Source organism: Macaca mulatta, chromosome 12, assembly GCF_049350105.2.
Source record: "Macaca mulatta isolate MMU2019108-1 chromosome 12, T2T-MMU8v2.0, whole genome shotgun sequence".
NCBI lineage: Eukaryota > Metazoa > Chordata > Mammalia > Primates > Cercopithecidae > Macaca > Macaca mulatta.
In genome coordinates this window covers 101,386,447-101,400,181 of record NC_133417.1, presented here as the reverse complement: position 1 = coordinate 101,400,181, position 13,735 = coordinate 101,386,447, and the positions used below count along the sequence as shown (strand labels likewise).

The window sequence follows — 13,735 nt, the reverse complement described above, 5'->3', positions numbered from 1 at the left end:
GGGAATTTTTTTTCTTCTTTGGGAGGAGGGGATTCAACAGTACCTTTGCTTATATTATGAAGTTTGTGGTTACATCTCTACCTAATTAAATGTCAGAACCTTCAGAACCTGTAGGTGTTACAGTATTTTCTATTAGGTCGATGCAAAAGTAATTGCACCAACAAAACTTCGCATTTCTCTTGGTCAGCAGTCCCATTTTAGAAAGAGATATCTATTAACATTTACTAACATTTTTAAACTGATGAAAGAGACGTCTAGATTTAGATGACGTATTTTAAAAGCTCTGTATTTTCTAAAATTTGAGTTTTGTTAAGAACTACTTGTAGCCTAAGATGTCTTTTTATTTTTAAATTTCATGACTCTGTCCTAGATCAATTAGGGGAAGGAAGTGTCATGTTTTCCTGACAAATGACTTATAAATAATTGCTATTTGTTTTAGTAAAAGCAGTCCAGCTCTGTTTAGCTAATTTACGCTTGTTGTTCTTAGTGAACTTACATTTGCTGAGTGAGCGATGAATGAGACATCCAAAAAGTACGAAGTCTGCCACATTGGAAAGCAGAAATCTAACCTACCAACTAAACAGAAAGAAAATTGAAATCCAACCCAATAATAAAATCTAACATTCTCCAAAGTTGGAGAACTTTTTCATTGAACGAAGACAATTCTCTCCAAAATTTAGCATCAGATACTAGGAAGCCATTGTTGCTTTCAATGTAAGTTGTAAGCCAAGCATCCCCCGCCACCCCGCCGCCCTTTTTTTTTTTTTTTTTTTTAAATGAATAAATGAGAGGAAAAAGAAGACCCATCTGTTTATGGCAGTGCTTCTTAGCCAGGGAAGATTTTGCCCCCTAGAGGACATTAGGCAAGGTTTGGAGATATTTTTGGTTGTCACAACTGGGTAGGGGGATATGAGGCCAGGATGCTGTGAAACATCCAGCAATGTACAGGACAGCCTCCTCCACAAAGAGTGATGTAGCCCTAGATGCCAATAGTACAACTGTTGAGAGGCCTTGTTTGAGGCAAAACAACACTCTTGCTGAAATTTTGTTAGAATGTTAAACCCACTGAAATTTATTTTTCTCTGGGATAAAGAATTTTATATTGACTGAAATAAAAACATTTGGTTTGTATTCACTTCTATAACTCTTAATGGTTAATCACGCTGGAAAACAAAAAATCCAAAATGGGCAAAACTTTAATGAATTATTATCTCTCTTTTTTTTTTTTCTTATGGTAACCAAAAAGTCTTCACAGCATTTTCCCTAAGTGTGTTTAAAAATATAATCAAATTGAGGAAGATACACAATTTAAAAATTACATTTGTATTATTATGTTCACAAAAAATCTTACAGTTTTGATGGGACTTTAGAAGTAACCCTTTTGATTTGAATGTAATTTCACTCTTTTGCACTTCATATAACTTCTCTTTAGACTTTCTCATTTTTTCCCATTTTAGATTTTATTTTATAATCTTAATAGAAGACTTAATATAAGACTACGATACGAATACCAAAATGTGTTTTTAAAAATCCTTTTATGATATTTGTTTGGGAAATAATCAATTTTACTTTCTCATATAAGGTGATTTATTTTGTGTATGAATAACTTAATCTTTAAAATGCTAGAATCACTTAAAAAATTGATTCCCATACACACACTTGCTATATTTCCCTGTTTAAATGTAATCAGGAAGGAACTAAGGAATTCCATCCACAGTGAATCTTATCTCCAAGTGACCAAAACCGCAAAATCTTGATGTTGTTGTATTTTACTTTCTAGAGGAAGAAGTATAGTTCAGAGTCCTAAGTCTGGAATTAATCCAAGGCTATCACTAGGAAAGCAGAATTAGGAAATAAATCCCTTTGGAAAAGTGGTAACTCTTCATCAGTTTATTTCAAGAAGCTTCTGTGTCTTTCTCATGTAAGTTATTGTTATCATTGTGTCTTTGTTCCCCATGTTACGTGTCTTTTTTCCCCTCCTTTGGCTGCTTTCAAGATTTTTCTCTTTTATCTTGGTTTCTAGCAGTTTGTCTATGGTATTGCTAGGTGTGATTTTCTTTTTATTTATTCCCGTTGATATTCTCTGAGCTTCGTAAGTTAATGTTTTTGATGAAATTTGGACAAATGTTGGCCATTATTTCTTCAAATTTTTTTTCTATTTTTATTTTTTTCTTCTTTTTCTGAGATACCAGTTATACATATGTTAAACTCATTTCATGTTGTTCTGCAAGGCCCCGAGGCGCTGGTTCATTTTCCTTCGACATCTTTTCTCTTTGATATTCAAATTTGATAATTTCTATTTATCTATCTTCAAGTTCACTAACTTTGCCCTTTTCTTGTCTTCATTCTGTTGTCAATCCCACCCAATGGATTTTTAAACTTTGAGTTATTTGACTTTTCATTTCTAGAATATGCATTTCTCTTTTTCTAGTTTCCATGTCTCTTATGAGATTTCTTGTGTGTTAACTCATGGAGATCATATTTTTATTCAGTTCTTCAAACTGAATTGAATATGGCTACTTTAAAGTTTCTGTCTTCTAATTTCAACATCTAGGCCATCTCAGGAGGAGTTCCTATTGACTAGTTTTTTTTCATTGACCATGGTTCTTATGATTTCTTTGCATAGCTAGCACTTTTTAATTTTACACTGCATATTGAGGATTCTATGTGGTAGAAATTCTGAGTTCTGTGGAATAACAGTGTTTTCTTTTTTCTAATAGGCAGATTTATTTCTTTGAACTTGTGTAGGTTTGATTTTTCACACTTTGTTAGACTGGATCTGCGGAAAGGCCGGTGTATTTTTCTACTATTTCTAACTTGGTTGAATTCATCCTCCGAGTTTGGTCTCCCCTGTGGATTTTGTTAGGTCTTGCTTTTGGGCTGTGGTGAAATAAGTGTATGGTAGGTCTTATTCTAGTACACTGTGCTTATTCCTAAGCAGCAGCATTTCTGATGTCTTAGCTGGATGCCTGGAGTGCTAGCCAGGTCTCTTCACTCTGGCTGAGCTATAGCTCCAATGTTCACCAGCACTGCTTAACCTCTGGTCACTCTGTTGTCCTCTCAGCCCTGTAAAGCTGCTGTTTATGAAGCCTTGGTCATTTCTTTCTGAGTATGTGCAGCCCAGACCTTGGCCAAAGATTTGTAGGGGATCCCCTTTGTGGACTTCTGCCCCTCATCCTTCTAGAGCTCTTTTGCTTCCAGGACCCTGGCCTGGAGATTCTAGTACTGCAGTTGACCCAGACTCTGATCTCTGTATCCAAGCTCAGCAGAACTACTATGGACTCTAGCTTCTTGCTCTACACTCAGGAAATTGTCCTCCATCTGAGATCTGGGTGATCATAGTGTCACCTTGTAAGTTTCTCTTTTCTCTGAGATTATAGTCTAATACCATCTGTTTTCCAATGTCTGAAAACCACTTCTACTTCTAATTTTATAGTTATGTACATTGGGAAGGCTAGTCTGGTGCTAATTACTTCGTTAAGGTCTGAAGCTGAAGTTCCTCTATGATTTGATTTAGGATGGGAGATAAGAGGTCTCAGTTTTCCCCTCTAGCCTTTTCCAAAGAATGATGAATAAAATTGATTGCTTACATCTATGTTGTCACTTCTTACTGTATTTTCTAATAGATTTCTATCCCAGCAGGAAAAAGGGGTGAGGACCTGGCATCCCAGACCCCACAAGGGTCCATTTTCTGCCCCCTTCCCTCTGTAGTCAGAACCCTGATTGGGTCAGTGGGGTGAGCAGTAAGTCCTTAATCTCAGGGTAGGTAGGCCCTCCCCAGGCTCAGGAAAGGTCTAAACTTGTATGCTAATCCAACCATTGAGTAGTCTAGAAGTAGACATGTAACTCGGTTCTTGCCCATGAGATCTAATGGGAAAACTTTGGGGGAACTTTCCAATGAAAAACCAGAGTTTCATGAAGAGTCTTTTAAACTTCCTCTTCTATTGTCCTTGGAACTCTGGTGAAAAGATACGATGTCTTGAGCTGTTGCATCCATGTAGCAATCATGAGGCATCAATCAAGAGAATAAAAAGCTATGGATGGCAGAGCAGAAAATAGATCTTGGACTGGCACTCTGAAGTTCATGTTATATGTGGAAAAAAATGTTCTTCTCTTTGTTTAAGTCAGCAGCAGGCTTTCTTGTATCTGCAGTTGTTGCTAATAGAGCCACTAACACAGCTAGAAATATAAGAAAGGGAAAAGGGTAACAACTGCTTTTAAAGGCAAGATAAAGAGTGAGTGGGCTGCTTTGGTAGTTACTACTTCGTGGAGAGTGTTAAGGACTATTTTAATATCTGTGAAAGCCACCAGGTTTTTAAAAGAAGTAACAAAATTTTGATATAAAAATTCTGAACACAGTAACTCCAAGCCATGTGGAAATTTTCAGTGCTTTAATAGGACCAATAATGTGATGGGAATAATGTTTCAAATGAGTACTTAGTAACATGATAATGTGCAAAACAATTTTTTGGATGCTGTTAAATGAAAGTAGGTAAAATGAAACATTTGGAGAGGAAGTGAAAGAAAAGAGGCAGCACCATGCTAAATGGGAAAAGATTTTTGAGGTTCAGGTTAAATCATAAATTTAATACTGTGTGGATAAACAGGAACATGCATAATAAATTCTCTCTTGGGCTCTGTGACATAGATGTGCTGAGAATCCAGATTTCATAACAATAGCATGTATGTCAGAAATAGCTTAAGATTTCTATACCTTTTGGTAGGAAGCAGCCTCTGTCCTTCAGTTGTGTCCTGAGAAGCTTGACTGTTTCCTAGCAACTTCTAGTTTTAGTTTTGGAACAGAGAGATGGTCTCTATAGAAATAAGTCCCAAAGGAGAAGGAATTTAGTGGAACATCAAGCTGATGAGGTGTGGTTTGTTGGCACACTCTGCATTTTGATTGTGTTTCTCTTGGCTTACATTTTCTTCCCCTCTAGAAGTGTGAGTTTTGTTTTTGTTTGGCTCATTGTGCAGAATGTTTTGAACTGTACAACGCACTCCAGATGACTTGTAGCACTTCTTATCTGGAGGGAAAACATATGCATGTGAATCAGAAAAATAAATCTTTCTTTAGGCATTTTTAGGCAGTAAATAGGCCCTATTGGAAATACAAAGAAAAAAGTTGAAAATATCGAAGCATTATTTGAGGAGCCTTTGGTGTGAACACAGTTCTCAAAACATATGCTAATTATATTTCCTCCTTCCAGAAAGCCTCATATACACCCTGAGATTTCTAGAGATGATCTCAATGGAGCTATAGCCCCAAACCTCCAAATTACAACAATTCCTGCCTTGCAGATGGTTTGCAGAAATCACTAGGCTTATAATTTACTGTTGGTCTCCAAAATTAGAATTCATTCCTTACAAATTTAACAGCACTCCTTATTGCCTCCTCCTAAGTGCACCAAATAAAAAGAACCAAATGTTTGTCTTATACAAAGACACTTAGGTCATGCAACACAAACAGCTTTCCATGAAGAATCAAATGGAAACAATTTAAAGAGGACATAGATCATAGTAAATTTGTTTCAGGCTCACTGTCTAATTCCCCTTTACCTTTGGACCTATGCTTATTTTTTTGGCTGTTCAAAAGAAAAGCTTCCTTCAGGGTCTCTTGTAGGGCAGGCCTAGTGGTGACAAAATCTCTAAGCATTTGCTTATCTGTAAAGGATTTTATTTCTCCTTCACTTACGAAACTTAGTTTGGCTGGATATGAAATTCTGGGTTTAAAATTCTTTTCTTTAAGAATGTTGAATATTGGCCCCCACTCTCTTCTGGCTTGTAGAGTTTCTGCCGAGAGATCTGCTGTTAGTCTGATGGGCTTCCCTTTGTGGGTAACCCGACCTTTCTCTCTGGCTGCCCTTAAGATTTTTTCCTTCATTTCAACTTTGGTGAATCTGGCAATTATGTGTCTTGGAGTTGCTCTTCTCGAGGAGTATCTTTGTGGCGTTCTCTGTATTTCCTGGATTTGAATGTTGGCCTGCCCTACTAGGTTGGGGAAGTTCTCCTGGATGATATCCTGAAGAGTGTTTTCCAACTTGGTTCCATTTTCCCCCTCACTTTCAGGCACCCCAATCAGACGTAGATTTGGTCTTTTTACATAATCCCATACTTCTTGCAGGCTTTGTTCATTTCTTTTTCTTCTTTTTTCTTTTGGTTTCTCTTCTCGCTTCATTTCATTCATTTGATCCTCAATCACTGATACTCTTTCTTCCAGTTGATCGAGTCGGTTACTGAAGCTTGTGCATTTGTCACGTATTTCTCGTGTCATGGTTTTCATCTCTTTCATTTCGTTTATGACCTTCTCTGCATTAATTACTCTAGCCATCAATTCTTCCACTTTTTTTTCAAGATTTTTAGTTTCTTTGCGCTGGGTACGTAATTCCTCCTTTAGCTCTGAGAAATTTGATGGACTGAAGCCTTCTTCTCTCATCTCGTCAAAGTCATTCTCCGTCCAGCTTTGATCCGTTGCTGGCGATGAGCTGCGCTCCTTTGCCGGGGGAGATGCGCTCCTTTTTTTGGAATTTCCAGCTTTTCTGCCCTGCTTTTTCCCCATCTTTGTGGTTTTATCTGCCTCTGGTCTTTGATGATGGTGATGTACTGATGGGGTTTTGGTGTAGGTGTCCTTCCTGTTTGATAGTTTTCCTTCTAACAGTCAGGACCCTCAGCTGTAGGTCTGTTGGAGATTGCTTGAGGTCCACTCCAGACCCTGTTTGCCTGGGTACCTCTGCCTGCAGCAGAGGCTGCAGAAGATAAAATATTTCTGAACAGCGAGTGTACCTGTCTGATTCTTGCTTTGGAAGCTTCCTCTCAGGGGTGTACTCCACCCTGTGAGGTATGGGGTGTCAGACTGCCCCTAGTGGGGGATATCTCCCAGTTAGGCTGCTCAGGGGTCAGGGACCCACTTGAGCAGGGCGTCTGTCCCTTCTCAGATCTCAGCCTCCGTGTTGGGAGATCCATTGCTCTCTTCAAAGCTGTCAGACAGAGTCGTTTGCGTCTGCAGAGTTTTCTGCTGTGTTTGTTATTGTTTACTGTGCCCTGTCCCCAGAGGTGGAGTCTACAGAGACAGGCAGGTTTCCTTGAGCTGCTGTGAGCTCCACCCAGTTCGAGCTTCCCAGCAGCTTTGTTTACCTACTTAAGCCTCCGCAATGGCGGGCGCCCCTCTCCCCCAGCCTCGCTGCTGCCTTGCCCGTAGATCACAGACTGCTGTACTAGCAATGAGGGAGGCTCTGTGGGTGTGGGACCCTCCTGGCCAGGTGTGGGATATGATCTCCTGGTGTGCCTGTTTGCTTAAAGCACAGTATTGGGGTGGGAGTTACCCGATTTTCCAGGTGTTGTGTGTCTCAGTTCCCCTGGCTAGGAAAAGGGATTCCCTTCCCCCTTGCGCTTCCCAGGTGAGGCAATGCCTCGCCCTGCTTCAGCTCTCGCTGGTCGGGCTGCAGCAGCTGACCAGCATCGATCGTCCGGCACTCCCCAGTGAGATGAACCCAGTACCTCAGTTGAAAATGCAGAAATCACCGGTCTTCTGTGTCGCTCGCGCTGGGAGTTGGAGACTGGAGCTGTTCCTATTCGGCCATCTTGCTCCGCCCCCCCAAAAGAAAAGCAAACACTCCAAAAGGCTTCGTTTGCCATTTCTCATTTGTAGGCAACTTCAGGTACTTAACAGAACTAGGAAAGTGCACATTAAGACAATTATTTATTTATTTATTTTGCATAATGAAAATGTAGAAGTGTATACTATGCTATATACCAGTAGTTATTCTAAGTACTGGTCTGCAAACTGTTACTGATCTATGAACAGATAAGATGCTCCTTTCTAGAGTGTAAATCAATATCTGATTCCTTCAATGAGAAAATGTTGCTATGAAAAAAAATCATCTAAACTAAAGTTTCTTAATGTAAGTATTTCAGATTCTGGCTCAAGCTTCTTATATTGTCATGGACCGGTAACAAATAATTTACCAGCATTTCTTTGGACCACACTTTAAGTAGACCTCTCAGTGTCTATGGATTGATTATGTCTTCAAAAATGAATGGCAGAACAACTGTATTTTGACTGTCAGTCAAAAAAAGTATCATGGTAATATATTTTGACAATTTTCATATTTCTTCACATTTGGAGAATAAAATAAAGATTGCAATAGTGAGCCAAGGCATTATGATCATGTATCTTAGAGCTTTAAGATCCCAAAGTTTAAGCTTATGTTTTATAAATAAATAACTAAGTCTAGAATGGTGATACCCTGCAGCTTGTTGGGGGGAAGAATCAAGGCTGGAACTTCAGTGTCCTATGTCCCAAGTCTTCATTTTTCTTTCCTGTGTTCAGAATTGTAGTCTGGTATTTCCCAATTGTTAATTACTTGCTCACCACCTTCTTGATTTTTTGGCAGTTTTAGATGATTGGCTGTAGTGTTAATATTTTTCTTAAAACCATCTAATTGACAAAGGACCAGAATAGACACTTCTCAGAGGAAGACAAGCAAATGAACGACAGATATATGAAAAAAAAATCAACATCACTAATCACCATCGAAATGCAAGTCAAAACCACAATGAGATGTCACCCCACACCTATTAGAATGGCTGTTATCAAAAAGACAAAATATAACAAGTGTTGGTGACATTTGGAGAAAAGGGAACCCTTACACACTGTTGGTGGGAATGTAAATTAGTACGGCCATTATGGAAAACAATACAGGAATAACTCTGAGATAGTGTGGTTTTGGTTCCAGATTCCTATAATAAAGTTAATAGCAAATTAAAGCCAGTCACCCAAAGTTTTTTGGTTTCTCAGTACATGTAAAGGTTGTATGTACACTATAATCTAAATATTAAGTGTACAATAGCACTAGGTCTTAAAAAAAACTGATGTGTATTCCTTAATTTAAAAATACTTTATCATTAAAAAATGCTAATGATCATCTGAGCTTCAGTAAGTTGTCATGTTTTTGCTGGTGCAGGGTCTTGCCTCCATGTTGATGGCTGCTGATTGATCAGGGTGGTGGTGGTTGCTGAAGGTTGGGATAACTGCACAATGTCTTTAAATAAGACAGAGATGAAGTCTGCTACATTGACAGACTCTTCCTTTCACAAAAGATTTCTCTGTAGCATGAATGCTATTTGATAGCATTTTACCCATGGTAGAACTGTTTTTCAAAATTATAATCAATCTTTTCAAACCCTGGTGCTACCTTCTCAACTCAGTTTATGGAATATTCTAATTTTTGTTGTTGTTGTCATTTCAACAATGTTCACAGCTTCTTTATCAGGAGTAGATTTTATCTCAGGTAACCACTTTCTTTACTCACCCATAAGAAGGAGCTCCTTGTCTATTCAAGTTTTATCGTAAGATTGGAGCAACTCAGTTACATCTTCAGGCACCACTTCTAATTCTAATTCTCTTGCTATTTCTACCACATTTACAGTGACTTCCGTCACTGAAGTCTTGAACCCTTCAAAGTCATCCATGAGGGTTGGACTCAACTTCTTCCAGACTCCTGTTAATGGTGATATTTTAGTCTACCCCATGAATTGTGAATGGCATCTAGAATGGTGAATCCCTTCCAGAAGGCTTTTAATTTACTTTGTCCAGGTTCATCAGAGAAATGACTATCTATGGCAGCTATAGCCTTAAGAAATGTATTGCTTAAATAATAAGACTTGAAATTCAAAATTACTCCTTGGCTCATGGGCTACAGAAAGAGTGTTGTGTTAGCAGGCATGAAAAAACATTAATTTCCTTGTAAATCTTTATCAGACCTCTTAGGTGACTGTTTTTTTTTTTTTTTTTTTTTTTTTTCCCCAAGCAGTAGGTCTCAATAGTGGCCTTAAAATATTCAGTAAAAATATTCAGTAAATCTAAATGACAGAAGTGCTGTCATTTACGCTTTGTTGTTCCATTTCTAGAGTGCCAACAGAGTGGATTCAGTATAATTTTTAAGGGCTCTAGGATTTCTGGAATGGTAAATGAGCATTGGCTTCACCTTAAAGTCACCAGCTGTATGAGCCCCTAACAAGAGAGTCAGTCTGTTCTTTAAGCTTTACAGCCAGACATTGACATCTCCTCTAGCTATGAAAGTCCTAGATGGCACCTTCTTCCAATAGAAGGCTGTTTTGCCCACATTGAAAATCTGTTGTTTAGTGTAGCCACCTTAATCAATTATCTTGGTTAGATCTTCTGGATAACTTACTGCAACTTCTACATCAACACTTACTGTGTTACTTTGTACTTTTATGCTATAGAGATGGCTTATTTCCTTAAACCTTATGAATCAACCTTTCCTAGCTTCTAACTTTTCTTCTGCAGCTTCCTTACCTCTCTCAGCCTTCACGGAATTGAATAGGGTTAGGATCTTGCTCTGGATTAGGCTTGGTTTAAGGGAATATTTTGACTACTTTGATCTTCTCTCCAGACCCCCATAATTTTCTCCATATCAATAATAAGGCTATTTCACTTTCTTATCATTCGTATGTACTCCGGAATAGCACTTTAAATTTCCTTCAAGAACATTTCCTTTGCTTTTACAACTTGGCTAACTGTTTGAAGCAAGAGGCCTAGCTTTTGGCCTGACTCAACTTTTGAGATACCTTCCTCACTGAGTTTAATCACTTTTAATTTTTGATTTAAAGTGAGAGATGTGTGACTCTTCCTTTCATTTAAACACTTAGAGGCCATTGTAGGGTTATTAATTGGCCTAATTTCAATATTGTTGTGTCTCAGGAGATAGGATGGCTGAAGAGAGGGAGAAAGAGGATTGTTGGGTCAATGGAACAGTCAGAACACACACAATATTCATTTTGATTAAGTTTACAGTCTTACATGGGCACAGTTCATGGTGCCTCAGAACAATTACAATAATATCATCAAAGACCACTGATCAGTGATCATCACAACAGGCATAATAATAATGAAAAAGCTTGAAATATTGCAAGAAATACCAAAATGTGACAGAGAGACGTGAAGTGAGCATATGCTGTTGGAAAAAAAATGGCACCAACTTGCTCAGTGTGGGGTTGCCACACACCTTCTATTTGTAACAAAAACACATTATGAAGTGCAATAAAGCAAAGCATCATAAAAAGAGTTTTCTATGTAGGCTCCTCAAAAAATTAAAAATATAAATGCTCTATGACCCAGCAATCCCACTTATGGGTATACATATCCAAAGGAAATGAAATCAGGATACAGAAGAGGTATCTGGAGTCCCATGTTTATTGCAGCACTATTTACAATAGCCAAGATATACCGTCAACTTAAGTGTCCATCAGTGGATCAATGGATAAGAAAAATGTGAGATACACGCACACGCACACACATACACACACAATGGAATACTATGCATTCATTAAAAAAGAAGGAAACCCTTTCATTTGTGACAACATAGATGAACCTAGAGGTATTCTGTGAAGTGAAGTAACTCGTTTGATTAAAACAAAACAAACTGTCTACCCTGACAATGTTCTAAGCAATAGTGTTAGAGAAAGGTTTGCATTGTTAGGTATATTTCTTTCTGACATGCATTAACTGTTAAGGAATAACTTTTGTCAATGAACTACCCAGGACCGTCACAGCAGCACACTTTGAGAAGCTCTGACATTATCAGTTGTTGAGATCTCAGGTGCTACAGTTAGACACATTGGTAAATTCAATGAATGACTAGCTGAATGACCATGGGCAGATTATTTAACTTTTTAAACCTCAATTTCTCCATCTTTAAAAAAATGACTTAAGAAACCACCGACATGAGAATTACGTGAGGTATTGCGTATAAAATGCTCAGCAAGGTGCTTGGGCAGATTGTAAGGTTATGATTATTATAAACTATCATTAATATTTTTTAGTAATTATTAATAATAATAAAATCATTTTACTGGTAGCCTGAAGCTACAGCACAAACTTAACCACTGAATGAATTCCCAAGAAGGGATTTCCAGTTTAAAGTGACACAATGGGCCACTTCTACTTAAGGAAAACAAAATTCATTTATTTGAAGCAGAGCTCTAGAAATTATGTAAGCACTTAAAATGTGAATGCTAAATAATACAGTATTTTAATTTGAGTATTATGTAGGTTCCAAATCAACATGCTTTACAAGGCGATGGGAAATCTGCAATTTAATTTGAAATTCAATCAAATGGAACAAAGAATTAATGTATTAGGTATTTCATCTTCAGAATAGCTATCAGATACAGTTAAGAGTGGTTGATCCTAAGTTCTTTTGATTTTTTATCATGATTTCTGCCAAAGAAAAGTTGTTTTAGGTTATATCTTTAAAATATTTAAATGCTCTTAGAAAATAAGAGCTTTGAACATGAAATTGTTTTTTTGGAACAACTTAACTCTAAATTCTTGTCACCTAGTCAGATTATGCTGCAATAATTTACTAACCCTGCATCCTCAGGGCTTAACAGAACAAAGGATTATTTATTGCTAATGCTGCATGTCTAGTGTGGGTTGGCAGGGGGCTTGATTCATATTGTCATGTAGGGACTCAGGCTCATCACCTTTATTTTTTCGTTTTTGGATTATTAAAGGCTCAACCATTTTATCATTATGCCATCTGGACACATGACCTCTTTGGGCAAGTGTCAGGGAAGAGAGCGCTGGAAACTCTTATGCCAGCTCTTAAATGCGTAGGCACCAAAACCACACATACCACTTCAGCTCACAGCTCATTGTTCAGCATTGTTAGCAAAATTCTGCCTAACTGCAAGGGGAGTGGGAAATGCATAGAAGTCTGGCTATTCAGTGAGCAATCAGTGTCTCTGCCATAGTAGAATGTCTTGCTAACAATGTATCTAGTCTTCTAGTCTGTTTCAAAGCCTAAGACATCCTTGCATGGTCACTGCAAGAATAGATATTAGGGGTCAGAAAGTATCATACTTTGGAATACATTTTGCAAAGTGTTCAAATACTGAATGAGCAGGCATACCCAGGGCTGTACCAAGGACAGTGCATGACCATTGTGGATGAAAAATAGCTTAGTGGAATCTGAATTCACAGGATCACCTTGGTATCTCAGACTATCACGGATCTTCCTTTTAAAATGCGTGTGGAAGTTTTGGTCCACAGAGGAGTCCACATGTTCAAAATGGTTATGAAAGACTCCCCTGGATATTTGGTAGGTTTTCAAAAATTGCATAGGTTGGTGTAACCAAAGAAGCTTTAGTGTATTTTATGCCTTAACATATTGATTGCAAGCAATACTTGATATAGGCATTCTTCTCTCCATAGATTGAGATGATTCTAGAAACATTACCTTTGTTTTATTTTTATTGCCCCCCATGCTTATTTGTGTCACTTTTCATTAAAGGAGACTCATATAGCCGAAATTAGTAAATGTTAAATACTTGTAAATATTTTATGATTGAGTTAAGATAGCTTTTGCATGAGGTTTAGAAATTCTTTGTTCTGGTTGCAACTGTTACTAACCCACGAGATAATTGCTTACTACATATACTAATTTTATCGTGTTTGTTATAATTAGCTTTTTATACTTTCTTAAGGACTAAATAGTGGGCACACCTATAAAGTTACTTATAATGCCATTATTGTATCTTGCTGTATTTCTTAAAGTCTGTTTTGTCTGTTATCAGTTGTTATATCAACTTCCTTTTGGTTAGTTTTTGCTTAGTGTATCTTTTCCCATCAATTTACTTTCAGCCATTCTTTGGTGTGCTCTAGATTTAACTGCTGTAAATCATGTAAAGCTTTATGATTTTTGATCTAATCTAA

At 37.7% G+C, this 13,735-nt stretch overlaps 1 protein-coding gene across 1 annotated transcript in view; it reads left to right on the top strand.

Moving 5' to 3' along the window:
• Nucleotides 1-13,735, top strand: part of HECW2 (HECT, C2 and WW domain containing E3 ubiquitin protein ligase 2) — a 386,375-nt gene that overhangs the window by 152,327 nt on the left and 220,313 nt on the right. The window lies entirely within an intron of this gene.